This window comes from Sprattus sprattus (genome assembly GCF_963457725.1).
Source record: "Sprattus sprattus genome assembly, chromosome: 2".
NCBI classification, from domain to species: Eukaryota; Metazoa; Chordata; class Actinopteri; order Clupeiformes; family Clupeidae; genus Sprattus; species Sprattus sprattus.
Genome location: NC_137921.1, coordinates 6,360,508 through 6,387,716, shown reverse-complemented (window position 1 = coordinate 6,387,716; position 27,209 = coordinate 6,360,508). Strand labels below are relative to the sequence as shown.

General features: G+C 41.0%; 1 long non-coding RNA gene and 1 pseudogene across 2 annotated transcripts; both read left to right on the top strand.

Annotated features, from left to right (window-relative positions):
* Positions 1-21,611, top strand: LOC308361181 (L-rhamnose-binding lectin CSL2-like; annotated as a pseudogene). Its single transcript has 9 exons — positions 1-31; positions 673-808; positions 907-991; positions 18,948-18,972; positions 19,068-19,112; positions 19,356-19,476; positions 19,765-19,871; positions 20,209-20,232; positions 21,565-21,611. The product of its transcript is annotated as an L-rhamnose-binding lectin CSL2-like (transcript).
* On the top strand, positions 2,592-4,998 carry LOC308361423. Its single transcript, XR_013968550.1, has 3 exons — positions 2,592-2,776; positions 3,812-3,883; positions 4,589-4,998. It is a non-coding gene; the product is annotated as an uncharacterized lncRNA (long non-coding RNA).
* Positions 21,612-27,209: the final 5,598 nt, after the last annotated feature.

Genomic DNA, 27,209 nt, shown 5'->3' with positions numbered 1-27,209 from the left:
ATGCAGGGACAGACACTCTTCGGACTCATTGGTAAGTTGACTGTTCAAGACCAGTTCTTTAGAAGTGCTCTGGGTTGCCAATCTACTGTTAGCTAAATTAATTAAAATCACTAGGCCTATATCATTGTATCTGTAAATGATTGGCCTATTTGTTTTTGTTACTTAGTTGTTTGAATGAATAGATGTAAACAGAACAAAGTAACATAGCATGATTTCTCCCCCTCAGCATTTATTGCCCTGTGCCATAATGGTAAGACCCATTATTAATCTATTGATGATGCTGATACCATTTTTATGTTTCGATACTTGATTTTTTATTTGTCCATACTCCAAGCTGCTTTTTCTTGTTTTCAGGCATTGAGGCCACGAGATTCCTAGTATGTGAAGGCGGGAAAGTGAATCTCTACTGTGGTATGTCAAAGTCATATAGGCCTATACATGGGATATGTATGCAAACAAAAAGCAAAGAAACAAGCAAAGAAACTAAATATTTAAACACCTTAAAAATCTGTCCAGTAACCTTTCTCACATTACCACTGGTTGAAGATTACATCTTATATTCTCAGATGTAGTCATCCAAAATAACTTGAGCTCATACATTTCTCATGTTCCTGGAAAAGGAACTTCCTGTTTGTTGAATAGACATTTCTGTAACTGAGTGTCATTCCACAGCACAGGGTTTCATCAAGGTGAGCTCAGCCAGTTATGGACGCAGTGACAGATACACCTGCAGCAACGGACAGCGTGCGTATAAGCTTCGTAACACCCAATGCCACCAGTACAAGTCTCTACGCATCATGTCTGACAGGTAACTAACATGAAAATAATGCACATACCTGGAATGTTATACAAACTAATACACACAAGCACAGCAACGCACTAATGCTCTATTTATGTTTTTAACAGGTGCGATGGAATGCCTAGTTGTGTTGTACCCGTTACAAACTCTGTGTTCTCTGATCCTTGTCGTCGGACTTATAAATACTTGGATGTATCTTACAAATGCGTCCTAGCCAGTAAGTGTGACTATATATTTACAACAAGCTTTTCAAATGCGACCATACCTACTGACTCTCTATGGTGTAATACTGAATGGCTCTTCCTTTTTGACACACAGGCAGAAGTCTAACGTGTGAAAACGCCAAGAATGATATCAGATGTAGTAAGCCTTGAGCAAAACATGCATACATACATACAGATTGTACATGCCAGATTACAAAGGTCAAATTTATAGTAATAACAATGATATTTATTTAGTTACATTTTACATTTATGATGTAATATTTGTAATTGTTATTTCAATGCTGATTCATCTCAAGGCAGTGGAACCATGGTTATTCACCACGCCAATTATGGAAGGAGGGATAAGCAGATCTGCTACAATAATAAAGCAAAAACCTCCGACTGTTACCAATCTCAAACAGACTACCTAAGCCACAGGTCAGAGTCTTTCAATTCAAGCTGTCAAATAGCCTTAAAAAAGTCAAAGATTGTGTTAACAACACCAGGGTCATTGGCGTTTCGACCCAGGGACACCCATTAATAATAATGTTCAACAGTGTAAGTTGCTGTGGATAAAAGCATCTGCTCAATGACTGCATGCAAATGTAAATGCAACAAGGTTGCATTCCAAAATCCTGTGTTAGTTTGTTAGAAATGCAAAAGACAAAAAGGATCATTTGGTGCTTTCTAATCTGTCTAATATCTGCAGATGCAATGGGAGGTCTTCTTGTGCGTTATATGCTTCAAACTCAGTCTTCTCTGATCCCTGTCGTCGTGTCAGCAAGTACTTGGAAGTGACATATAGTTGTGTGAGTACAGTGATTTATCTCTAAAGTAATGACACACAGGGGGATTCTGAGGACCTCAACACATAAGCTGCTTAATGTGATGTTGAAATGGGCTGAATGCTGTCTATCAGGAGAGTCTGTGTTTACCTGAATCAGGACCTGGGCCCCATGTTTATGTAACCAGGTAGCGTTAGGACTTAGGAGCTTTTAGGAAGCCAATTGCTTCCATGCTACTTTGTTTCGCTTTAGGGCCCAGGAGCTTTTAGGCAGCCAATAGCTGATGTGCTGCTTCCTTAATTAGGCCCGCTATAGAACAAGTTGGCATGTAGTACTGGACTCTCTAGGTAACGGATCCGTATTTCCGCTGGGATCAGTATTAAAACCGGAAGTGAGTACTTAATTCAGTTTAATGCATGCATGCATTTATTTTGCTGCGGTATCTGGTGTACTGAATAGCACTGATAAGAAGACTAGCTCCGGTTAGGGAATGACGCACAGAGTTATGGGTAATAAATGCCGCCATTAGGGCATCAAGGAAGCTCAGACGCTCTCTTGAAAAACGACCGTTATGTGACGTATTTCAAGGTCTCTGACTAAAGCTGAACTGAAGGTTTAAAAACAATGGGACAGCCCTTGCTCTCTGAATAGGAAGGAAGGAAGGAAGGGAGGAAGGAAGGAGGCATTTTGAGCCCTTCGGAACGCAGGGTGCTGTTACCACAGGTTTTTCTTCTAGAATCAAATGTGCTAACATTCGCATGTTTTACACAACGGTGTGATCACTTGTCGGAATTACATTCTCACTTCCTGTTTTATTATTGATCCCAGCGGAAATACGGATCCCTTACCTACAATAGCTTGCATGTTTGAATGGTGTTCGACCTGGTTTGATGTAACTTAATGTTTTTACCACTCAGGGACAGCCTCCTCAGCTTAACATGATGGTGGACACGCGTGGAGTAGCGGAGTTACCAATTCAACAGCCCTCGGTATGTTTTATTAAATAAGTCATTAAGAACATTTATGATGGAGATTATTTCCAAACACTGTTAATGACTTAAGAATATAATAATCAAGTGCCTTGTAATATTAATTACCTTATATGAATCATGTGCTTATGAAAGCAGGAACATGGCTTTTCTGTGCCTGTGTGTAACTAAGAATATTAGGTGCCACTCAGTCTATATGTACAAGAGCATGTTTAGACCAGAGGTGATAAGAAAGGTCGAACTGTGCTTCTTCCGACCTTGTGCAAAACTGCCATCCTTGCAAGACAGGCAGCCTCGGACGTGAGAAATCTACCTAGTGGTTATCCCTGCTGAAAGCTAAACTTCTGTCTATATAAACCTTGTGCGATGTTTTCTCCTTGCCTTCACTTTCAGCCTTGTGCTGGGAGGGAAGCTGGATTGCAATTGTTGTTGTTTGTCAAATAAATATACTTACATGCAGCTCCGGAGTCCTGAGGTAACTAGGGTGAATTTTCACCTATCAATTTATGTACTGATGCTGTTTGTATTGTGTAGCTAATACGGGTATAGAGGTAAGGGATCCGTATTTCCGCTGTGATCGGTATTTAAACCGGAAGTGAGTACTTAATTCAGTTTAATGTATGCATTTGTAATTTGCTGAGGTATGCGGCATACTGAATAGCACTGATAAGAAGACTATATTAACGCATGTATATACATTTTATATACATGTGTTAAAATTAATTTCATAGTCTCCATCTTGTTTTTGCACTCAGAGCACATCACCGCTAAACTCTAGGTCTAGCTAGCTTGTTAGCTATCCAGTTGCTCTTCAACTGACTAGATTGTTACTTGCTTCTACCACAGGCTTTTCTTCTAGAATCAAATGTTCTGACATTCGCATATTTTAAACAACGTGTGTGATCACTTGTCAGAATTACATACTCACTTCCGGATCCCAGTGGAAATACGGATCCCTTAGGCTACCTACAGTAGCTTGCATGTTTTAATGGTGTTTGACCTGGTTTGATTTATCTTAATGTTTTTACCACTTAGCAACAGCCTCCTCAGCTTGAAGTGACGGTGGACACGCGTGGAGTAGTGGGGTTACAAACTCAACAGCCCTTGGTATGGTTTAAGTCATTAAGAACTTTCATGTAGGCTACGGATGCTGTTGTGTGGCTATTACAGGTATTTTTTTTTTTACCACAGGTAGTGTCCAGCGACTGCCACTGTTTTTCCCAAATTGGTTTTCCATAGTTTAGTCTCTTTTCGTTCTCAGTTTTGTTTTGCTAAAGGGGCTGGTTTGTGTGCTAATTGTTTTGGGGTTATACCTCTATTAGCTCCAACCTGAAGTGATTGAAGTAAAGCTGAATAAGCTTGCCACACCCCCGGAAAAAGGAGAGATCAATTTGACCAAGGAGCGATATTAGTTAGATTGGCGCTTCATAGTGCTCGCCCAGATCCATTCTTCCATCATGATGAGTTCTTGTATGAGCGTTACCGATTCAGCCAACAAGGAACAATGTATTTACAAGACCTTCTCCAGCGATGTATTTCAAACACCACACGCAATAGCCGAGCATTGACTGTCTTGAGGTGTTCGCGAGTGGTATAGCCTTCATTTTTCAAATTAACAACATGATTTTGACCGATGAAGCGATATGTCCTGCGCTCAATCATCTCAGTAAATTAAAATGGCTATTGGAAGAATTGATTCACTTAACTTAAGCACTTGCAACCAACGAGGCCCTGGTCCTAAAATTATTCGAGAGACCATTTAATGTTAAGTGTACTACCCCGCCACATTGTTTACATTCTTTTTTTTCACAGACCGACCTGATCACCGCCTCTGAAGAAATCACAGCTGCAGAACAGGACAAATAATTTTTGTTGTGAGCTTCAGACTCACGCACAGCAGTATACATAAAAAGTACAAATGAATAACATAATTACTGCTGAACCAGCTGATGGAGATAATTTCCAAACACTGTTAATTACTTAAGAATATAATAATCAAGTGCATTGTATTATTAAATACTTTGTATGAATCATGTGCTTATGTAAGCAGGGACATGGCTTTCCTGTGTTCCTGTATGTGTAACTTTGATTAGTAGTCACTGGCGCCACTTAGTCTGCATATGTGTAAGATCTACATGCGTAAGTGAAGGAACCTCTTGTCTATGTTTGGGTGAGTTCAGTAGTGATGGGGAGGGTTGAACTGTGCCTTTTTCGACCTTGTGTAGAATTAACATCGTTTGGAAGACAGGAAGCTCAGTTAGAGGTCTTAGTCAAGAGTGGCTATTATGACTGAGATGTTAAACATGTATGGCGTCAGGAGTAGATCAATCTTAAGTATATAAACCCTGTGCGATGTAAGTGAAATTGCTTCACTTTCATCCTTGTGCTGTGATTGAGCTTGATTGCAATTGTTATTGAATAAATATACGCATCTACAACTCCTGAGTCCTGAGATAACTTGAGAGTACATTTTAACCTATCACCAGCATTTTTAAAAAAAAAAACAAGTTAGAAATGACACGTATATGACATACAGTATGTGACGACCCCTCCACTCCACTAGGTGTCCTTTCCCTCTTGCTGTCTCTGTTCTCTTTTTCAGGTTTCCTGTTTGGAGTGGTGGGTCATCACATACTGTATGTCTTTAGATAAAGGCTAGATCATAGACATGTATAGATAGACGCCGCCTCCACTGCTTCAGCCCGTTGCCTCGGCGAAACGCCTCGCCGCCATTTTGGGAAAGGAGCTCTCTGCCGTCAGAGGTCTGTCAGACGTGTCAAACAAGCGCAAGTTGCCAGGTGCTGCGGTTTATCTGGATAAAAATCACGATAACCTTTTACATTTCGCAACCAATTTCATGGAGTATTCAAGGGTTTATGCTCTAGGCCTACGTGAAGTGTGTGAAAAAGATTTGCCTCTACGTTACTTTGAATCTCGCTAGTTAAATCGCCAGTCATAGCCTACATGTGCATGGGTCTATGATAAAGGCTCACTTTTCTTGCAAAGCTCGTGCATTTTGAAAATACTGAGAAGATCTATAAACTATCGAAATAGTGCTTCTTTAGTTACTACGTATTGAGCATCATTAAGAGAAAGAGCATACATCAAATAGTGAGAAACTGGCAGTCAGTGTGTTTTTCATAGTTTAATAGTTCCTTTTCAAGTATGTGCATTAAGAAACCTTGAACAGTGCAATTGGCAATACACAGTTATTTCACAATTATATATTGTGTCAATTGCACTGCATAGATCTGAAACTGTTAAGAGCATGATTGTCAAATTGTACAAATGTACAAATATATATATATATATATATATATTATATAATATGAATATATACTTATACTTAAAATATATTATATTATATTGTATCACATATTATATATATAATTTATATGGTATTCCATTGCACATTATACTGAGTCATTATATTATATTGTATTATATATGCTATGTTATTTATATTACAGTTCAACTATTGAGATGTGTATGTATATATTGAGATGTGTATATTTTTTACTGCTATAGAAATATATAGCTTTTTTTTGTAATGTTGATTTGTGAAATAACTGTGTATTGCCAATTGCACTGTTCAAGGTTTCTTAATGCACATACTTGAAAAGGAACTATTAAACTATGAAAAACACACTGACTGCCAGTTTCTCACTATTTGATGTATGCTCTTTCTCTTAATGATGGTCAATACGTAGTAACTAAAGAAGCACTATTTCGATAGTTTATAGATCTTCTCAGTATTTTCAAAATGCACGAGCTTTGCAAGAAAAGTGAGCGTTTATCATAGACCCATGCACATGTATGACTGGCGATTTAACTAGCGAGATTCAAAGTAACATAGAGGCAAATCTTTTTCACACACTTCACGTAGAGCATAAACCCTTGAATACTCCATGAAATTGGTTGCGAAATGTAAAAGGTTATCGTGATTTTTATCCAGATAAACCGCAGCTCCTGGCAACTTGCGCTTGTTTGACAGACCGCTGAAGTCAGAGAGCTTTCTCAATATGGCGGCGACGCGTTTCGCCGAGAAGCAGTGGAGGCGGCGTCTACCTATACATGTCTATGCAAGCTCCAGGTAAGGCCAAAGCTGGGAATTGGTACAATTCGCATGAGCGAGAGTCGCCATTCGCTTCAGAATTGGTACAATTCGCATGTGCGAGAGTCGCCATTCGCTTCACGCGAATCAGGCACAATTCGAGTGGGCGAGAGTCGACACTTTGGGCGCATATGAGACATACAGTATGGCGCATATGAGACATACAGTATAGGCTACGTTGTTGACAATTCTCTGAATTGCACAGAGACGGGCGCATATGAGACAGATACGTTGTTGACTCACAAAGACAAAACAAATAGCTACACGTAGCCTATAAACGTTGTTGAGACTCTTATTAAAGATTTTACTCATTCTCGTGGTTGAAAGTCGGTACAGAATTGCACAGAGACGGGCGCATATGAGACATATACGTTGTTGACTCACAAAGACAAAAGAAATAGCTACACGTAGACTATAAACGTTGTTGAGACTCTTATTAAAGATTTTTCCCATTCTCGTGGTTGAAAGTCGGTAACAAAACAGAGACAAATAGCTACACGTTCAAGCAATGTCATTTCATGTCATTAATTTCAAAAACAAACAATCAGAGTGTAAGAGCTCTGGTTCCAAGACACAAAAAAGCCAGGAACCAGGTCTGATGGCCCATCAACCTAAACAATAGGCCAGGAGCCGCCTTGATGGTTGTAACCTGGTGCTGTGTAAACTACCTTGTGGGTGTTGAATTGGTATTTTTTTTGTTCAGCCACTTAACATTTTATAGTGTATTCATATCTATTTATGTCATATCATGCCTCATGACTCTTACCTCATATTCATTGTACTTATATATCTTATCATGTCTTACCTCATTCATAACCTATATTGCTACCTTCACCTGTACCTGTATCATATCTGCACTAATGACCAACTATTGCTGCCAATGTTACTACTGCTCATACCCCATATATCTTGTACTGTCATATCATACTGTATACATCCCATCTATTTATTTTTATATTACCACTATGCAGAAAACTCTGCACTCTTCTGCTATGGTTCCTTTGGTTAGATTCCGTTGCATTGTACTTATATCATATCAACATCAGCAATGATCTCACCTGGTCTGCCCACACTGACAAGGTGGTCAAAGCTGCCCGAAAACGCCTCTTCTTCCTGAGGAGACTCAGGAAGTTTGGCATGAATCCAGACATCCTCACCAACTTCTATAGATGCACTATAGAAAGCATCTTGACTGTTAGCATCTCAGTGTGGTTTGGAAGCTGCACAGCCATGGACCGTAAGGCCCTCGCAGTGTGGTCAGATCCGTTGAGTTCATCATCGACAGGAAACTCCCATCCCTTCAGGACATCTACCTTAAAAGATGCCTCCGAAGAGCTGGCAGGATCCTAAAAGACTGTCATCACCCATCCTTCAGACTGTTCACCCTGCTGCCTTCTGGTAGGCGGTTCCGAAGTGTCCGGTCTCGCACCTGCAGACTGGAGAACAGTTTGTACCCTAAGGCCATCAGACTCCTAAATGAACAATAATGCACTCCTCACTTTACACTTGCCACTTTACTCTTCACTGGCTCACTTTTACTGCTGTTTGCACTACTTTCTCAGTCTAGCTCATGTTCAGTTTAGCTCATGTAGGTTGTTTATCTGTTTAGTATCTGTTTAATATGTGTATTTATGTTTAGTATCTATGGTAGTGTGGTATGGTGTCCTGTCTTAAGCATTTCAGTGCCCAGTCCAACTCTGTTGTTCTGTGTATCTGACAATAAAAGAGTTGACTTGACTTGACTTGTACCTGTATCATATCTGCGCTAATGACCAACTATTGCTGCCAATGTTACAACTACTCATACCCCATATATCTTGCGCTGTCATATCATACTGAATACAAATGCTATACAATACATTATCTGTAAGGTTGTGAGTGTGCAGTGGTGATGTAAGTTGATATTGATTATGTTTTTATTCAGTCACACACAGTAACAACAAACAAGTTCAACACAAATAATAATACATTCAAAGTGACTGAAAAGGCACAAGCTGAAGCATAATGCTTGTATTTAAGCCTGTCCTGTTTGACCATTTCAAGCTACCCATCAACATGTGCATGTAATGGAAATAAAAAAACAAACAAAAGAATTGCCTCCAAAAAGTTAGTCACAAGAAGAGCAATGAAGCAAGACCCCAAATAAACAGCACAAAATCCTGCATACATTATGGACACTTGTAGCCCTCAAAAATTGCTTTAGCTACCATCCCTTTGAAAACAAAAAATGTCTTACACTTTCTTAAGATTATGTTAGCATCATTCCATAATGAAATTCCAACAACAGATATACATCTCCTTTTGATTAATTAATTAATCATTTGGTACACTAAATTTACAGACATCTCTGAGATTATATTTTGTCTCTTGAAATGAGAAAAACCTTTGTATGCTGACAGGGAGTTGGTTTGATTTAGCTTGATACATTATTTGCATTATTTTATAATATACCAGATCATTAAATTTCATAACAAATGATTTCATAAACAATGGGTTAGTGGGTGCATAAAAATCAACCTTATTTATTATCCTTATGGCTCGTTTTTGTAAAATAATGGTTTCATTGACAGTTTTTTTATATGTCAATCCCCAGACTTCCACACAATATGATATGTAGGGAAGTATAAGTGAACAGTAAATAATATGTAAGGCCTTATAGTTTAACATGCTTCTTGATTTGTACAAAATTGCTATCATCTTAGAGATCTTTCCTTTGATATAATAAACATGTGGTTTCCATGTTAATTAATGGTCAATGACCACTCCTAGAAATGTGTAGGTAAAATGGGTACCATTCTCATTTGGGAGTACCAGATTAGGTAGGTATCTTACCCAGTGAGCAGGCGCCGGGTGAATGTGGGTGCAATTGTGTATGAATTGGGATATTGTCTTCACGAGGGCCACCAAGACACACTGGTGCTGTCCTTGCAACAGCAACAATATGTTGGTAATCTCACCCGATTGGACAGGGATCAACCATTCAACACAAAGGCAGATCAATTAAGTTGATAATCCACAAATCAGTCTCATTAAATATATCAGTCTCATAAAATATATTATACTATCAATTTGGAACTCTGATTAATAATTAAATTAATAACTACAACAGTTACCTTATTAATAGTATGGTTGAAGGTCATTGGAGTTCTGAATAGAAGAGGTTGACAACGTCCATTCTTGTGTAACATTAAATAAACCAGCGTATATAAATCAAAGTATTTATTACACAATGATAAAGAAATAACACACAATATGTAATCTAGCTAAATGTATCTAACTAATGAATTGAAGAAGTATGTATGTGTAAGGAAGAGGGAGTGTGTGTGTGAGCGAGCTTGTAAACTCGGTGTTGCGCTTTTAGGAGCGCGCCTGAAAGTATGTGTGTGTGTGTCCCTTTGTCCTGACCACCGCAGGTCCGCGTGCATTTGTGTGCACGTTCGTGACTATGTGGTGTGAAAAAGGACGAGCCTATGCAGCGGGAAGTTCGATTATGAGCTTAGCGTGTGTGGCTATATGAAGGCCAATGTATTTGTAATCGTATGTGATTTAAGATGCCATGTTAGAATAGAGAGATGGTTAGTAATGCATGCAAGACTCGTGTGTCTGATAAGCTATCCTAACGATTTCCCTTGGATGGTGTGGCGAAGCCAACTACCAACTAACAATGAAAGTATATAACAGTTATGTTCGGTAAACAAAACAGATACAATACATGAACAATGGCATATGTAAACAGTCCTATGCTTAGCCAGGTTGTGAATAGCTAGATAGCTAACTGCCCAGTCGATGTTACCAGTCCTTTGGAAAAGTGTTGGCGCATCCGATGTTCCTGAGGCAGAGAAGAAGTCCGTAGGTGGAGAAAGTTGTCCTTACTGTGATGTCGTCGGTATTACACTGCAGTTTAGATCGGAGGATTTGATCGCTCGGAATGTTGCAGTTTCCGCGAGGTCTCTGTTGTGCTTTGTTTCTCCCGTTGCAGAGTTAACTGGCAGGTCTTATTGTTAGCTGCTTTGCTTAACTTACGTTGTCTCAGTTAGCGGGCAGTGTTTGGCTAACAAGAGATTGTCTTTGTTGAAAACAAAAGAGTAGGCCTTCACCAGGTGACGGTGGAAGGACGAAGACGCTCCTTGGCCGACGCCAGGAGATAGAGAGATGTGAGCTGGCCAACGCCAGAGTAGAGAGAGCACAAAGAGAGAGAATGTATCATTTCAATGTAGTTCATAGGCAAAAGTGCGTCACGAATTTTAACACCTTGTTTTCAGCCAATTACTTTCTCTTGCAGATAAGACTTTAGGTGATAAGGGAATTGTGGGTAATGAAGTCTTTTGTAGGACTACCGACAAATGTTATCTCGGTCACTCGTTCAGCATCACTTATTTTTAATTGAATGTCCTTACCTATTTCCTTTTCGATTTCCAAAGACCATGAATTAGTTTTTTATTTTTCTATTGAGTGACAATCTATTAACATCAAACCAGGTTTTGAGGATTTCTAAATCTCTTTCAATAGAAGTCAAGAGTTGCTGTAGATTATTACCCGAACAGAAGGCTACATGTTTGTATCAGTTGGATTCGTAGAACGTAATAAATTACATTGCTTGACCGTGTGGCTATTTGTCTCTGTTTTGTTATTGTTGTTGTTACCGACCACGACAATGAGTAAGATCTTTAATAAACGTCTCAACAACGTTTATAGGTTACGTGTAGCTATTTGTTTTGTCTTTGAATGAGTTGTCGTCTTTATAGTTCGCGTCCTAAGTGAAGCGCGCTTCATTCACAAAGTGGCGACTCTCGCCCACTCGAATTGTGCCTGATTCGCGTGAAGCGAATTGTGCCAAGCGAATGGCGACTCTCGCACATGCGAATTGTACCCGTTCGCAGACAAGACCTTAGCTCGTCTATGGGCTAGATACCCTGCCAACGTTTCTGGCCGACGGAGTCGAATGTCCGCACATTTCGGCCATTTTGAGGACGGTATAGCTCGCTCACCATAGACATACGAATAGATTCTTATTCTTTTTCTATGTCGCTCCCCTTAACATTGTGTTGATAGTGGTACTTTTCTAAATAACCAGAATGTGATCAATTTTCAACCGATTTTCAAACGGGTTGGTTTGTTATAAACGTAAGATATTTCGTATGGCACTGCATACTTATGACGAATTATAAACATGGGTGACCAGAAGAGTGCCAGAAGAGTGCCATAAATACACATGCACAAGCTATATGTAAAAATCAATAGGCTACTAAAACTCAGCATACAGAATGGCAGCAGGAGATAAATGTAGTGTTATTTTCACCTTTATAAAAGCAATATTACTGAAATAATAAAATAAAGGTGATCCCACAGGGATAGCCGTGTACACAATTAAGCTGCACATTTCAACATGTTCAAGCATCCAGAATTATTACCAGGGTAATGACGATTGTAAATCAAGTCATTTGTAAATCCGTCAAAATTTCCGCGAGATAAGAGTGTAATCGATTGTGAAAATCACTGACGTTACCTAAGGTACCACTGATCCCTCCCGGAAGCTATACCGTCCTTAAAGGCACCCACTGCAACTTTATATAAACATTCAATGAAAAATAAACATTCAATTTCTAGTCTTTTTTTACACGTAGTAAGTTTCAATAACTCCATACCATTACATATCGACCTTCAAGGAGCAAAGATGAGACGTCGTTGTGTGGTGAGAACTGATAGAAAATCGTAAACAACAACAATCGCCGGTGGAGAGACGCCATTTTTCCATTGACTGGAATCCTGCTTTATTTTTTGGAGGTCTCAATAAATAAAGAAAATGGCGCCCATTGTTTTTGTCATTGATTTTCTATCAGTTCTCACCACACAGCAACGTCTCATCTTTGCTCCTTAAATGACGATATGTAATGGTATGGAGTTATTGAAACTTACTACGTGTTAAAAAGACTAGAAGTTGCACTGGGTGCCTTTAAAATGGCCTCCTGTGCGGACATTCAAGAGTCCGTCATAATCCATCTAGCCTTTATCTAAGATATCTATGGGTCATCAGGCCTGACGAGCTACACCTGTGGCCGGTGTGGCTCTATGGCCTATATCAGCACTCCTTCTCCAGTTCCCAAGGAGAGAGCCCTTCCCTGTTGCAGACGGCTGCGTTTTGGCTATTGTTGTTATGTTATCCTTATTTCATTATCTTTTCTAATAAATTATTGTTATTTCATTGATCCTCGTCTGTCTCCCATTTAGCTCTGAGCCAGGCTGTGTCACACATACAAGACTTAATTTAATGTTTTGCTGTTTGTATTAAAATATAATTTATTCACCTGTACTGTAATGCCGTACAAAGGAATTTATGTTAATAGAATAAATGCAGTTTAGAGTGATAATGACTTCATTGTATCCTTCAGTAGGGTCTTGAACGAATGGAAATTAATTAATCTGAAACGGAAATCGTATGTAAACTATATACAGTAACTATTTAAAATAGCTCACGATAGAAGGGAGGGCAAGGACAAATGATTATGTGCATTTTATGGAAATGTGGTTTATGCGCAAATAAAGAAAGCGTTTACATTTCTGCCTATAGTTTTCTCTTTTTCTGGAGATTTTGTTGGCCACTACAAAACTATGAATTTAGACTAAATTGCAGATTCATCTAGCGGTGATGGTCAATAGCTGCATCCTTCAGTCATGGACTTCAGGCGACACTCAAGATGTTCAAGGGTTGGAAGTTCATTACCAAAGCCAAGGGAAAAGGGAAATTACTCAGACCGAACCAAGCAAACGAAATTCAAAAGATCAATATTCCACCCGGAAAGCACAGAAGATAAGAATTGGCAAAAACGATAAAATCACAGAAGTCGAAAACTATAACGAGGGGGCATGGCAAAAGATCACGTGGGGCAGGAGCGCTGCACTGAAGTATAGGGTGCAGGGACGCAAGAGGGAACGGAATAACAGAACGACCTAGGAGTCGCAGAATGGAGGTATGGTTGGTACAGGGATGGATTACCGAACGGTGGCCAGTGGCCCATGAGCCCAGGGGGGCACTCAGCCAGAGAGGTAATGTTTTCACCTCTGTATGTTTGTTTGTTTGTTTGCCTGTTTGTTTGTTTGTTTGTTTGTTTGTCAGCAGGATTACGCAGAAACGCATTGGACCAATTTCCATCCAACTTTGTGGGTAATATAATGGCAATAATTGATTCGATTTTCAGATGTGAAAGTCAAAGGTCAAGGTCACAAAATAATTATTAGGCATTGGCGGAGGTTTGCATTCTCTGAATCCTCCCATTCTTATTAACTTTGCATTTCTTGTTGCATATTCAATATTAAAGGTTGCTTAATAGTATCTCTTATTTGTTGTTGGAAGTGGTATATTTTGTTAATTTGCCATTGGCTTTAATTGAGTGTACCTGTGCTGTCTTAGAAAATGTGCATGTGGGCTGTAATCCTGTTGAGGTACAGGCTAATTTAGCGTTTGTGCTGTTGAAAAAAAATGTCATTACATTTAAGTCATGTTTTGTGAGCGCACAAGAATTTCTTGGTGCGCAAAGGAGGGGCCTTTTACACGTCCAGGCCCAGGGGCCAATGGTTTCACTATCCGTCCATGGGTCGGTATGGACGATATGGGACTCCACCGGTCTGAAGCTTTCGTCATCAGGGTTTTAGTCTTTCAGGTTAGTGAAGAGTATAAGTAGTGCGAGTGACAGGTGCTAGTGATTGCGCAATCAGGAGATCTGGAAGGTGACAGAGGAGTATGATCAGTATTCAGGAGGTGCGGGAGTTGAAGTCGAAGGGGGCGTGGCAGGAGCTGGGTTCAGCGCTGGTGTGCCACCTTCATATATATACTTTTTAGTCTCGCTACATATTTACAAATTTTCAGCTCAATTCAACAATTTCACGACATAACTTATTTAATGCATCTACCTACTGACCTTATGTGGTAATCCTTGTTTGATGTACAGGAAGATCTGAATTCAACTACACTGTTATCAGCTGTGGGAGCACCTTGTGGCAACTTGTAACATTACATCAACATACAGATTCACAGGATGTGACTCAGAAACATAGCCTGGCCATTACCAGCCTGTGACTCCATTTCATTCCGTCTTTCAGTCTGGGCCAACCCAATGCATTTTGGTTTCCGAGATGGGCGGGTGCTTATCTTGAGGTTTAAAATCATTGGAGTTCCCTTAACCAATCAGCAACATTTAGTAAGCATTCGGTAGATTAAACTCTTCCCAAAGCCAGTTGGGAGAAGAGCTACGACGTCCTTTCCAATCATAAAACTTACAAGAAAATACTCTTGTTCTCCTTTTAATTTTCTGATGTTCTCGAGAGTTGAGACAACTTTTCCGATAGCTTTTCGTGTCTTTTCCTCCAAGGCGAGTTTTGCGTCACAGCTCTGAACTGTTCGCTGATTGGTCCTGCAAAATTTTGAGTTCTGGAGACGATTGTCAATGGGGTTGGGCCAGACTGAGTATGAGCTTGAAATCAATTCAGGCGGAAATACGTAGGCTGGTGTCACCAGGCTATCAGAAACACACACACACACACAGAGAGACACACACACACACTCAAGAATTATTAGAAAGTAGTATTTATTATTATTATAATTATTATTATTACAGAGCTTGCCAGAATACAATTTTTGTTACAACTATTATAAGGAAGAATATTTCAACATCTCCAGACAGAAACAAGCAATTCCCAGGCCCAGGGAAAAGTGTTGTGGAGTGGAGAGTATAATGTATGGACAACGAGCCTGTCTTTATAGATCCACAGGGCAGTGCATGTGTGTTTGGTTGATGATTTGAGGTCAAAAGAACCAAAAGCCAAAAATCCATTCAAAAAGGAGACATTTTGAGTTGAGCATTTTACAGTGAACTACAATCAACAGAGAAAAAAAATCTAAACCAGAACCAGATAAAACTACTAATAATAGTAATACATTTTATTTATAGGGCGCCTTTCAAGAAACCCAAGGTCGCCTTACAACATTGAATAAAACATTGAATAATACATAATACAGCAACAACTTTACAGGTTATAGGCTTGCCTAAACAGGTGTGTTTTGATTTGTTTTTTAAAAAGAGCGATTGAGTTAGGGTCAATGTTCCTGATGTCAGGGGGGAGGGAGTTCCAGAGGTGAGGGGCAGAGCGGCTGAAGGCCCTGGATCCCATGGTGGACAGATGGGCTTGGGGGACGGTCAGGGTGATGGAGAAGGCAGACCTGACAGACCGGGTAGGGACATTGATGTGGAGGAGATCAGAGAGGTATGGAGGGGCGAGGTTATGGATTGCCTTAAATATGTGGAGGAGGATTTTGTAGTTTATGCGGTGTTTAATGGGAAGCCAGTGGAGTTGATGTAGAACAGGGGTGATGTGACTGATGGATGGCGTAAGTGTATGTCTATAGTCTATAGTAAGTTATGGTCCACTAGGGTCTGTGTGGAGTTCATTTCGTCATCGAAGGCTGTACGCTCGGCTAGGGGCGGACATCGCATACCCTATCCTCCATTTTTCACACCCTCTGATGAATTGGACCCTAGCAAACCCTTGCGTGCTTGTATAACATTGTATAACAGTATGGTATAACATTGGCCTTACCCTACACACGCTTGCTTAATTTAAAAAAGCGGTTCAGTTGCGGTTCAAAAGCGGTTCATCGTGATAGCAGAGAGAGACAAAATAATAGGCCAGTGACAGGTAGCATGATGTTTTATCCCATCTTTGTCGCCAGTATGATGGCCATGGATATATCAATTTGAAATCAATCTCACTCTTTAAATAGCCCTAGAGATGGTGGACTCGTAGAGGTTCCTGGGAGTGCACATAAACAATAAACTGGACTGGACAGATAACAGCAGGGAAAGGACAGGGCAAATGATTTTAGAAGGTTCTAGAATGATCTTTCTCAGAAGTATCAGATCCTGCAGCGTGTGCAGCAGACAACTGCAGATGGTGTACCAGTCGGTGGAAGCCAGCACATTGTTATTTGCCGTGGTTTGCTGGGGAGGCGGCATCAAGGCTGGGGAGACCAACAGACTTAACAAGCTGGTGAGGAACAGACTTAACAAGTTGGTGAGGAAGGCTTCGTTGGACTGAAACGGGACAGTGTGGAGGCAGCGGTGGAGAGGAGGATGGTGGTGGTGGTGGAAAATCCAGATCATACAGGGCAACCTCTCCCATCTATGATGAGCTGAGGCAGATGAGGAGCACCTTTAACCACGGCCTCATCTCCCCCGTGTGCAAGACCAGGCCATTCAGGCACTTCTTTGTGCCGACAGCCTTCTGGCTGTACCACTGCACCTGAGACTCTTTTTGCACTTCACCAGGACACTCTACAACTTCAATTATATACACTTTGGCACTTCAATCACTTTGAATACATGAACCTGTGATAATTTGTTTATTTGCTCTTTATCATGGCATTTTGCACTACATGTATATTTGGACACTGCAAATACATACACACTATCATTCTTTTGTTGTAGCTGATTTGTTATTTATTATATTTTATCTATGTATTCATATTTGCGTATCTTCATTTCTTCATCTGTCTTTCTGTTGCATATTAACACACAAAGTCTTATCTCATCTTCTCTTATCTAACAACAGATTCCTGGTGGTTTCCTGGTGAAAGGATTTTTGCCAGGAGTCCAGTTTATGGGAGTGTGTCCTGATAAGAGACTGGTGCCTTGCCTATTTAAACAAACACAACACTTCCTCTAGATGAGACTTTTCAGAATGCAGGGACAGACATTCTTCAGACTCATTGGTATGTTCAAGACCAGTTCTTTAGTAGTGCTCTGGGTTGCTAATCTACTTGTAGCAAAACTAGGCCGACATCATGGTATCTCTAAATGATTGGCCTATTTGTTTTGTTAGTTCGTTTTTTGACAGATGTTGTAGCAGCCAAATGGGTAATGGGTCAACCAATGTGTAATCTCCCTGCTGTACACTGGGTGTTGCTGTTCATTGCACAGGTGTTTTCAGGCATATACTGTAGGTAGGAAGCCTACTGTTGTGGTTAGGTGTTGACCCTGGAAGGGCAAATGGTTTTGAATGCTGTACCGCGAAGGGGCAAGCGAGAACCATGTCATTGCTCTGTGGCTTTAGGGACATATCGTACAATAAATGGAAAACTGTTTTAACGCAATCAAGATGTGTATGGACTTTATCTCTTTAATCATCTTAAAACTGATCTAAGCGTGTCAACCAGGTTATTCCTGGGGTTCAACAACAAAGTAGTATACTGCGCTCCCACATGTGATGTTAACAGGTAAAGTAAAATGACACACTTTTCCCCTAGCATTCATTGCCCCTGTGCCAGTATGGTAAAACATAGTATGAATCTATTGACGATAAAATCAATTTCTATGTTGCAAAACTTTTTCCTGTTTTCAGGCATAGAGGTCAAGAGATCCACAGCCTGTAAAGGCGGGACAGCATATCTCTCCTGTGGTGGGTCAAAAATATATAGGCCTATACATGGGCTATATATGCAAATGATAAACATAGAAACAATCAAACAAACAAAACAGTCAAACACCTTTCAAACCTGTTCAGTAAACCTACTACCATCTCACATTTCCATTGACAGCAGATTAAATCTCTTGACAGGTGTGGTCATCTAAAGTAACTCAGAGTTCGTACATTTATGACCATCGACGCTCCAGGGAACGGGAACTTCAGGGACTCAGATTGCTCACTTCACGCTGCATCGATTATTTTCCTGGAAAATGAACTTCCTGTTTGTTGAATAGAAATTTGTGTAACTGAGTGTCATTTCACAGAATTGTGTTTCATCAAGGTGGACTCAGCCATGGAATCTGATTTCAAACACCCAATGCCACCAGTACCTGTCTCGATGCATCATGACTGACACGTAGCAAACCTGACAATAATGCATATACATGGAATGTTATACACACTAATGCACACATGCACAGTAAAATATATACACAACATATTTATTTTTTTAAGGATGCAATGGAATTTCTTCTTGTGGCGTATCCGGTGCAAACTCTGTGTTCTCTGTGTACTTTTGCTAGGACTAATAAATACTTGGATGTATCTTTCACATGCCTCCCAGCCTGTAAGTGTGACTATATATTTACAACAAGCTTTTCAAAATATTTTTAGGTTTGCTAATGGTGTTATACTAAATGGTATTTCCTTTTTGACACACAGGAGGAAGTGTAACGTGTGAACACGACCTGAGAGTTATCAGCTGTGGTAAACCTTCAAACACATGCAAACAAGTCATGCAGAGGTTCACAGGATGTGACTCAGAAATTCTGAGCATTAGACCTTGTTTTATAATTATTACTGGTGACAGAACCTACCAGATTACATATCCAAAGGTCATATGTATAACAATAACACTAATAGTCATTCATTCATTCACAATTGATTTTATTTTTAAAACTGAGTTTTGTTATATTTGTAATTGTTGTTTCAATGCTGATTCATCTCAAGCCAGGCGAAGCCTGTCTATTCATCACGCCAATTATGGAAGGAGGGATCGCCTGACCTGCCCCCATAGAGGGGCAACAACCTCCCACTGTTACGACTCTCAAACAGACAACCTACGCTCCAGGTCAGAGTCTTTCAATACAAGCTGACAAATAGCCTTAAAAAAGTAAAACCCAAGGATTGTGTTACTGTAGCTCAACTGGCAAAGAAACAGCACCAGGGTCCTTGGTGTTGAAACCCAGGGACACCCAGACTAATAATAATGTCCATCCGCACAACAGTGTAAGTGGCTTTGGATGAAAGCATCGGCTCAATGACTGAATGCAAATGTAAATGCAACAAGGTTGCATTCCAAATCCTGTTTTTGTGTCCAGATCATGTGTGTGCTTTCTAATCTGTCCAATCTCTGCAGATGCAATGGGAGGAAGTCTTGTGAGTTAGATTCTTCAAACTCTGTCTTCTCTGATCCCTGTCCTGGTGCCAGCAAGTACTTGGAAGTGACACATAGCTGCACGCCATGTGAGTACAGTGATGTGTCTTTAAAGCGTTGATGTACAGAGGGATTCTGATGTGCACCCTCTGTTCTCGACAGTGGTACAGGAGGTAGAGAAGTCATTTAGTTAACAGAAGGTTGCTATTTCTGTTAACTAGCTAGTTCGATTCCCCGTCGAAGCATCCATGAGCAAGACACTTAACCCCTAATTTGCTCCTGGTGTGCCATCAGTGTAAAAAATGTGTATTCAGGGTATACATCTTTGTCAGTCGCTTTGGATAAAAGCGTCTGCTAAATTAATAAATGTAAATGTGATCAACACAGAAAGCTGTTCAATGTGGTGTTTGTGTCTGTCCATCACAGCTAATGAGGACCACCAGGAGAGGGGTGGGTCTGGGCCAATCGGTGGGTGGGGGGGAGGCTAGAGTTGGCATGTATTGTGCTGGTTCTCAATCACACACAGCAGTGTAAGAAGGAAAGCACAAATAACTGTATGTTCATTGCAACAATGGCAACATATGCAAAATGACTGCTGAATCAGCTGTTTACAAAGTTAGAAATGACACATATGAAATACCAGAATACATTTTAGTTTGTGTTGTTTGGATATATTGAAATATATTTTATTCATCCGCACAGTTTTGTAGTCAAGGACATTCATGTGTATTGTAACAAAAAGCACCAATGAACACTAAACATTTCTTAATGGAATAAATACATTTCAGAGTGATAGTTACGGCATTGTATCCTTCAGGTCTTACAGTTATGGAATAAATTAATCTAAAAAGTACATTTTACGTAAACTATATCATTACATAAAATATTTCACAAAAGAAGGGATGGCAAGGACAGAGTATAATGTGTAATCTATGCAGATTAATATGGTTTATGATCAAATGTATCATTATTGTTGCCTATTAAAAGATTTTCTTGGCCATTATATAACTTTGTATTCAGATTTTATTGCAGATACATGTAGCACTGTTGGTCTACAGGGAGGCATCTACTTCAGAGAAGGATGCAAGTTGATGAAGTTCAGTCTCATATCAAACCGAGGTACTCCTCCTTAATAACTGTCTGTAAATCTACTTCATGTACCTTGGGAGTATTTAATCACGAGCCGCTCCAAAGTCTGAGCACACAGGTCAGACCCATAGTGATTAATTTCCAAGCGTTGGGTTTTTAAGATAATTAGGCCAAGTCATTTCAGAGTCGCAGCCCATGGCAGATAGAGAAGACTGAGTTAGTGGGGTGGAGAGCTCAGACCAGGAACAGATAGAAAAGACTTGAGTTAGTGGGGTGTAAAGCTTAAACCAGGAAAATATATAGAAAATACTTGAGTTAGTGGGGTGTAAAACTTAAACCAGGAACATACATAGAAAAGACTTGAGTTAGTGGGGTGTAAAGCTTAAACCAGGAACATACATAGAAAATACTTGAGTTAGTGGGGTGTAAAGCTTAAACCAGGAAAATATATAGAAAAGACTGAGTTAGTAGGGTGGGGCTCTCAGATCGGGAACAGATAGAAAAGACTGAGTTAGTGTGGTGGAGATCTCAAACCAGGTACTTAGAGAGGGCCACTGAAGAAGGTTCCCTGACTGTCACCCCCTGGTCTCAAAGCATTCTCCGCTTGATTTTGACTAAAATTTCTGAACACTTACCATACAGGTACATCCGGCAATGACTCAAACCTCCTCCTATTCTCTCCGGTGTGAACAGGAAGCTTGAAGCGTTGTGTTCCGGTCGACTTTAGTCCTGCATTGTAACCGATTTCAAATGGTGCTAGAACTCATAAAGACTCTGAACACTAAAAGAAATCGGTCAGACTTGGTAAGAGGACAAAGGGTCTCCAGAAACCACCGCAGAGCCGGACAAACGACCTTCAACCCATCATCCTTGGGCAGTTGGATCTTGTAGAAGCTCTTCACTGCTTTCAGTGGAGGCTGTTCAGAAGCTTGATCTACCCCAGGAACACTGATTTCAAATGGTGCTAGATGCGTAACAACTCTAAGCCACCATATGAGACCAGCTTCCTGGAGAAGAGTGTAAGGTTGCTAGACGGTCCAGTCTAGTGATGGAGTCCTGACCTCGGTACATACTAGTGCCATGCGTCTTCGATGAAAACAGGAGGACAAGTAGTTCTCCAAGATACTGGATCCAAACTTTGCTCTGGTACTGGAGAAAGAGGGACCTCAGTTTTTCTTCAGGTGTGAATCATCTACATAGAAACATAAATCCACCACACACAGAAACACTTGCAATGCAAAGAGCGATGCAGCAGCTGCAAAAAGTATAACGTTTTACTACATTAAATCTTTGGGCCATGTGAGTGATTAGAGATAACGAGACAGAAATCTTTGGCAAGCTGTAATGCATGAGGACAGACATACACTTCAGCATGTTTATAAACGCATAATGCTGAGTGAGAGGAGAAGAGGTCCTGGCCATAAAGAGCAATGTGCTAATTAACATACCTCATTAACGTGCTAATGTGCTAATTAACATAGTACCTCATTGACACAAAATCATAGACAACCCGTTTTTAAATAAGTAGGGTTCATGCTTTGCTCATGCGATCCAATATATTTACTACTGTACTGTACCTAATATTAAGTATCATGAACATTTCCCCTAATATAAATGTAATACATTTTCTAATGTTAGTGAAAGGGATCGTCATGTAAATAACGTGTTACCTTATGCGTTCAGGAGCATGACCCCCACATGGGGTCACACAACACAGTAAGAGTTACAGTCAGTCCTGTGGCAGTTTTGTGGCACCTCACCTGTTGAATCTATTCTGTTGCAAAAGTGGAGGTCCCTGAAGCATGATGTATAATTAGGTTATTAAAGGCATGATGTATAATTAGGTCATTAAAGGCTTAGCCCTGGAATCCAGCAGTCATGACAGTAGTTTGGCCCGCTACTGTCACAGAGATATTTACACACACCGCTCCCTTTGTCGGGGACTGCGTGTGTGCATGTTACTTCAGTCGGCACTCAGTGTAAGAGATATTTACACACACTGCTCCCTCTGGTGGGGACTGCGCCTGTGTATGTTACTTCATGCGGCACTCAGTGTAAGAGATATTTACACAGCTCCCTCCACCGGGGACTGAGTGTGTGTACGTTACTTCATGCGGCACTGAGTACGTTGTATATGGATTTAGTTTGACACTGAAGTAGTCCATTCGATGCAGATTTTGGATTTGAATTCTATGTCAGAATGGATGCATAGGGTTAGTATAATTTCCGCATAAACAAACACACTCGAAACAACTGAAATCATCTTAAATGCAATGGTATGAAAAACACAATCAAATAAACATGCTGATTCTGCTCTACGCAGGACTTATAACAAGCTGCTTCAAGTTCAAATTCCGCTGAGCGTCCAGCATTCCATTAACCTTATTTCCTGGAATGATCATCTGCAAATTTTTGGGTTTGGTTCGCATGTACTGACAGAGAAAACTGACTGACCTCAAGTTTACCCCATTCAAATAGTTTATATTTAATCTGTTGTTCTTTCACTTGGCGAACAGAAACGTAACACCCACTAACCGGCTGAGACAGGTCATCGCCTTTCCATGCCAAGGGTCCTTTTCACCACCTACAATTACCTCTGTAGCAAACACCCTCGAAGGAACTTAAAGAGGTAAAAGAGGCTTTCTTAAATTCATAAATGTGATATAACAAAGTTAAAGGGCAAATATGAACAATATTTGCTGTTCATATTGCTTCTAATTGAGTTGAAGTAAACGTCTGTTGAGTATTTTACCATAACATAGTTTGATTGTGTTGAATATAACACCAAAACATTTAGCAGGTCCACCAGACCCACAACATCTTCTGAGTAACAAAAAAACACCATACTAGGGTTAATAGGTACACACAAGGATGTGAATTTGGATGAGACAGCAGCATCCCAAATCAAATCACAAATCTGTTGAATAATATCAGGTGACATAAACAACGGACAGTCGTAGAAGGTGACCCTTTATCAAATGATGCTATATGATACATTTGATGTTCATGGGGAGAATGTATACTGCTGTTTTATTGGACTATAATTTTGACTTTTACTGCAATTTGATTGGATCAGTGTGGCTACAGCAACCAATGACTTCTGGTTGACAAAAAAACAGCAGAGCCTGAGCGAGTCTGTTACTAGTTATGTTGGGTTAGGGTTTGGGTTAGGGTAAGGTATAAAAACTGCAGAGCTAAAGTGAATCTGTCACTACTAATGTTTGGGTTAGGGTTAGGGATACAAACTGCAGAGCTAAAGTGAATCTGTTACTAGTAATGTTGGGTTAGATGTGTAACTATGGATCACGACTGAGTGCTACCCATCTCCTTATCAAGAGGGATTCTTGTATGAGCTGAGAGATGGCGACCATCATGCCATCGTGCTATCATGTCCAAGAACCCTTTGCCGAGCTTTGATGTCAACATCCCCACAGTAAAACATGCTATTGAACTTCGACTTCCTTCACACTTATTTATATATAGAGATGTGTGAATATATATTTGTATATCAGTACTGCACTTGTTAAAAGTACGTAGGCTAGATTATTAGAAGTCTGTGGTACTGACCCACCTCAGTCAAATGTTGTATCCAATAATGTGTGTAGGGTTTTCATCTTTGTTTTTGTAACGAGCTGCCGACTGACCCTGTCAAAATGACCAACCTATAGCACTGACTGTCACCAGTGAGCGAGCACTGCAACATCCAATAGGGCACGGCTAAATCTCAGATCACCTGGACTACAGTAGTCATCTAAACACACACACACACACGCCCATGCGCACACACATGCACACTCTGTCGATTAAGATAAGAATGTAACATCGTGAGCAGATGAAAAAAAATATAAAACAGCATTGTAAAGGTTTTGTTTACAAGTTGCGTTACGATCTGGAGAACTGGAAAGCTATGAATGGTCTCTACGTATACAGGCAAGATAAACAAACCGCATCGACTCAGCACGGAGTGAAGCGGCCCTGTAAAACATCGTCTTCACTAATCCCCTTGCTCACCTGGTGCACTTGAGAGGGAGAGAGAGGCTGCTGAGAAAGAGCAGACTCAGAGTGCCCCTCTCCAACACACTCCTGCTTACGCCTCTGGACCTCGCCATGTCGTGCCCTGTCTTGCCACCAACCACCGCCCTGAAATGGAGGAAGTTAGAGGAAGTGGTGGATTCTGGCGGGGAGTGCCCTTACGCCAGCAGTGCCAGGAGTGCACCAATCCTAACCCTGCCAAACCGTGCCTCTTCTTCCTCCTCTCTCCTTCTTTCTCTTTCTTTCTGCCCCCTCTCTCCTTCTCTCTCTCTCTTTCTCCCCCCTCTCTCCTTCTCTCTCTCTCTCTCTCTCTTCTGCCTCCTTTCTCCTTCTCTCTCTCTCTCGCTCTCTTCTGCCCCCTTTCCTTCTCTCTCTCTCTTTCTGTCCCTGTCTTCTGTCCCTCCCCCTGTTGGCCTGTGCGGGGGCCTGCACCTACCCTCATTGCCTAAATCCTCTCTGATTTCCAACACACCGCGCCAAGCCAAGCCGCGCCTCGCTCTCCACTCCTCTCTGTTGCTGGCCACTCCTAAGTGCTCCTTGTACTTTCACTGATTAGACGAGAGTTAGGACGGGGCAGGCCGCTGCCCTTCCCTCTGCTTCTCCGATTGTCTTGTCCATAGGGCGGTGTCTTCGCTTCGATATTTATTCTCCACGAGCGAAACTGAACAGCATACAACCCCTTATCTAACTAAAAGTGCAACAGTAGACCAGTTACGAGCGGAACTGCCCCAATAGTTGTTGTTGTGTCGTTACGTTGTTGTTTTTTTGTTGTTGCTGTAATGGCCCTTGGTGACAGTTGCTGTTCGGAGGTGTCTTATTTCCTTTCACTGGCTCAGCCCTCTCACTTTTTTCCTTCTTGTTTGTTGCTTCCCTGCCCCTCCGCTTGTTGTGTAATGTTTTATAAAAGATTTAAAGGGCCAGTATTCTTTTCCATATGCCGTCGAGAACAACATCCAGGCCACGACTGCGGTTTGGACAACAAAAGTGTCTTAATCCAATTTCTCTTTCCCCTTAGAAGTTGACCTTGAAATTGAATAACAAATAAAAGGCACTTATTTAAATTCATCCAGCATTGCGCAACAGTAACTTTCCTGCCAATCAAGTCCACATGTTTCAAGAAGAACCAATCCTACTAAAATGTCACTAAATAAAGTAGAGATGTTAACGACAAACCACACTCATGCTGCATCTCTACATACGTATCTTAATGTCCGCATAGAAATCTGTGAGAAGGCCATCCTGGTCCCCACTCGGTTCGTGTCTCGCACCACTGCCAGGTTTATCACATGAAGCATGCGCTGCCCTGCGAAGTCAAGTGAAAATATCAACAGCTCTCTAGTCTGCGTCACAGCAATGCATGGCTAAACACACACACACACACACACACACACACACACACACACACACTCTCTCTCTCTCTCTCTCTCTCTCTCTCTCTCACACACACACATACAAAGCGCTCTCCTGTTGCTAGCCTCATTCATAAGAAATGACCCCCCAGCAATGCGAGGAGAGCCGTGGGTCACACACACAGAGTGGCAGCCAAAGCTCCGCTCTTTGGCCTGGATTGGAACAGCAGCAGCAGGAGCAGCTGCACTGCAGACCCCCCCCCCCCCCCCCCCCATGTCCTGATGCTCCAGCATCTTCTGGGGAACGTGGGGCCAAACCGCCCTAGTCCAGAGCAGTAGCCTCGGAGACAAGCAGTCAGGTGTGCCAGCCCCTTAAAGACGCACTCCGTGAGTCTAATGCAATACACTTTTAAGTCCAGTACAGCAAATTGCTTCTCACGGTCCCTGAGCTTTCCGTACTGTGCGTATGCTTTAAATAAATAAAAACTCTAAGTGTTTGTACACAGTCCTAGCTCCTTAGATGGGAAAACAAAGTGGCTCGGACCGAACCATAGACTATTCCAGCCAATCAACGCGTTGCTTCGGGATCACGGAACGGAGGGGTGTAATTTGATCGTCTGTTGACCTCAAATAGCAATAACCTTTCAGCAGAACCGCAGATTGTTCCTTTAACCATGTCCAAAATGTTTCAATAAGGGATCTGAGGGCGATACTCTCCAGCTGACCTGAGACCTGCTGTTAACTAGTAAACTAATGCAGATGCTGCTTTCCACCCCACCCCTCAAAAACGCCTCATCCCCTTGTGAATATAAAGTCATTAACCAGCTGCCGAATTGCAATTGCGGCCGAGATGAGCCGTGTTAGATTAGCAGCAGGTCCTGCAGAAGATATTTGCGATCATTAAGAACTAACAGTTCAAACTGCCTCGTCACGGGAGTCGGAGTGGTGAAAGCTTCC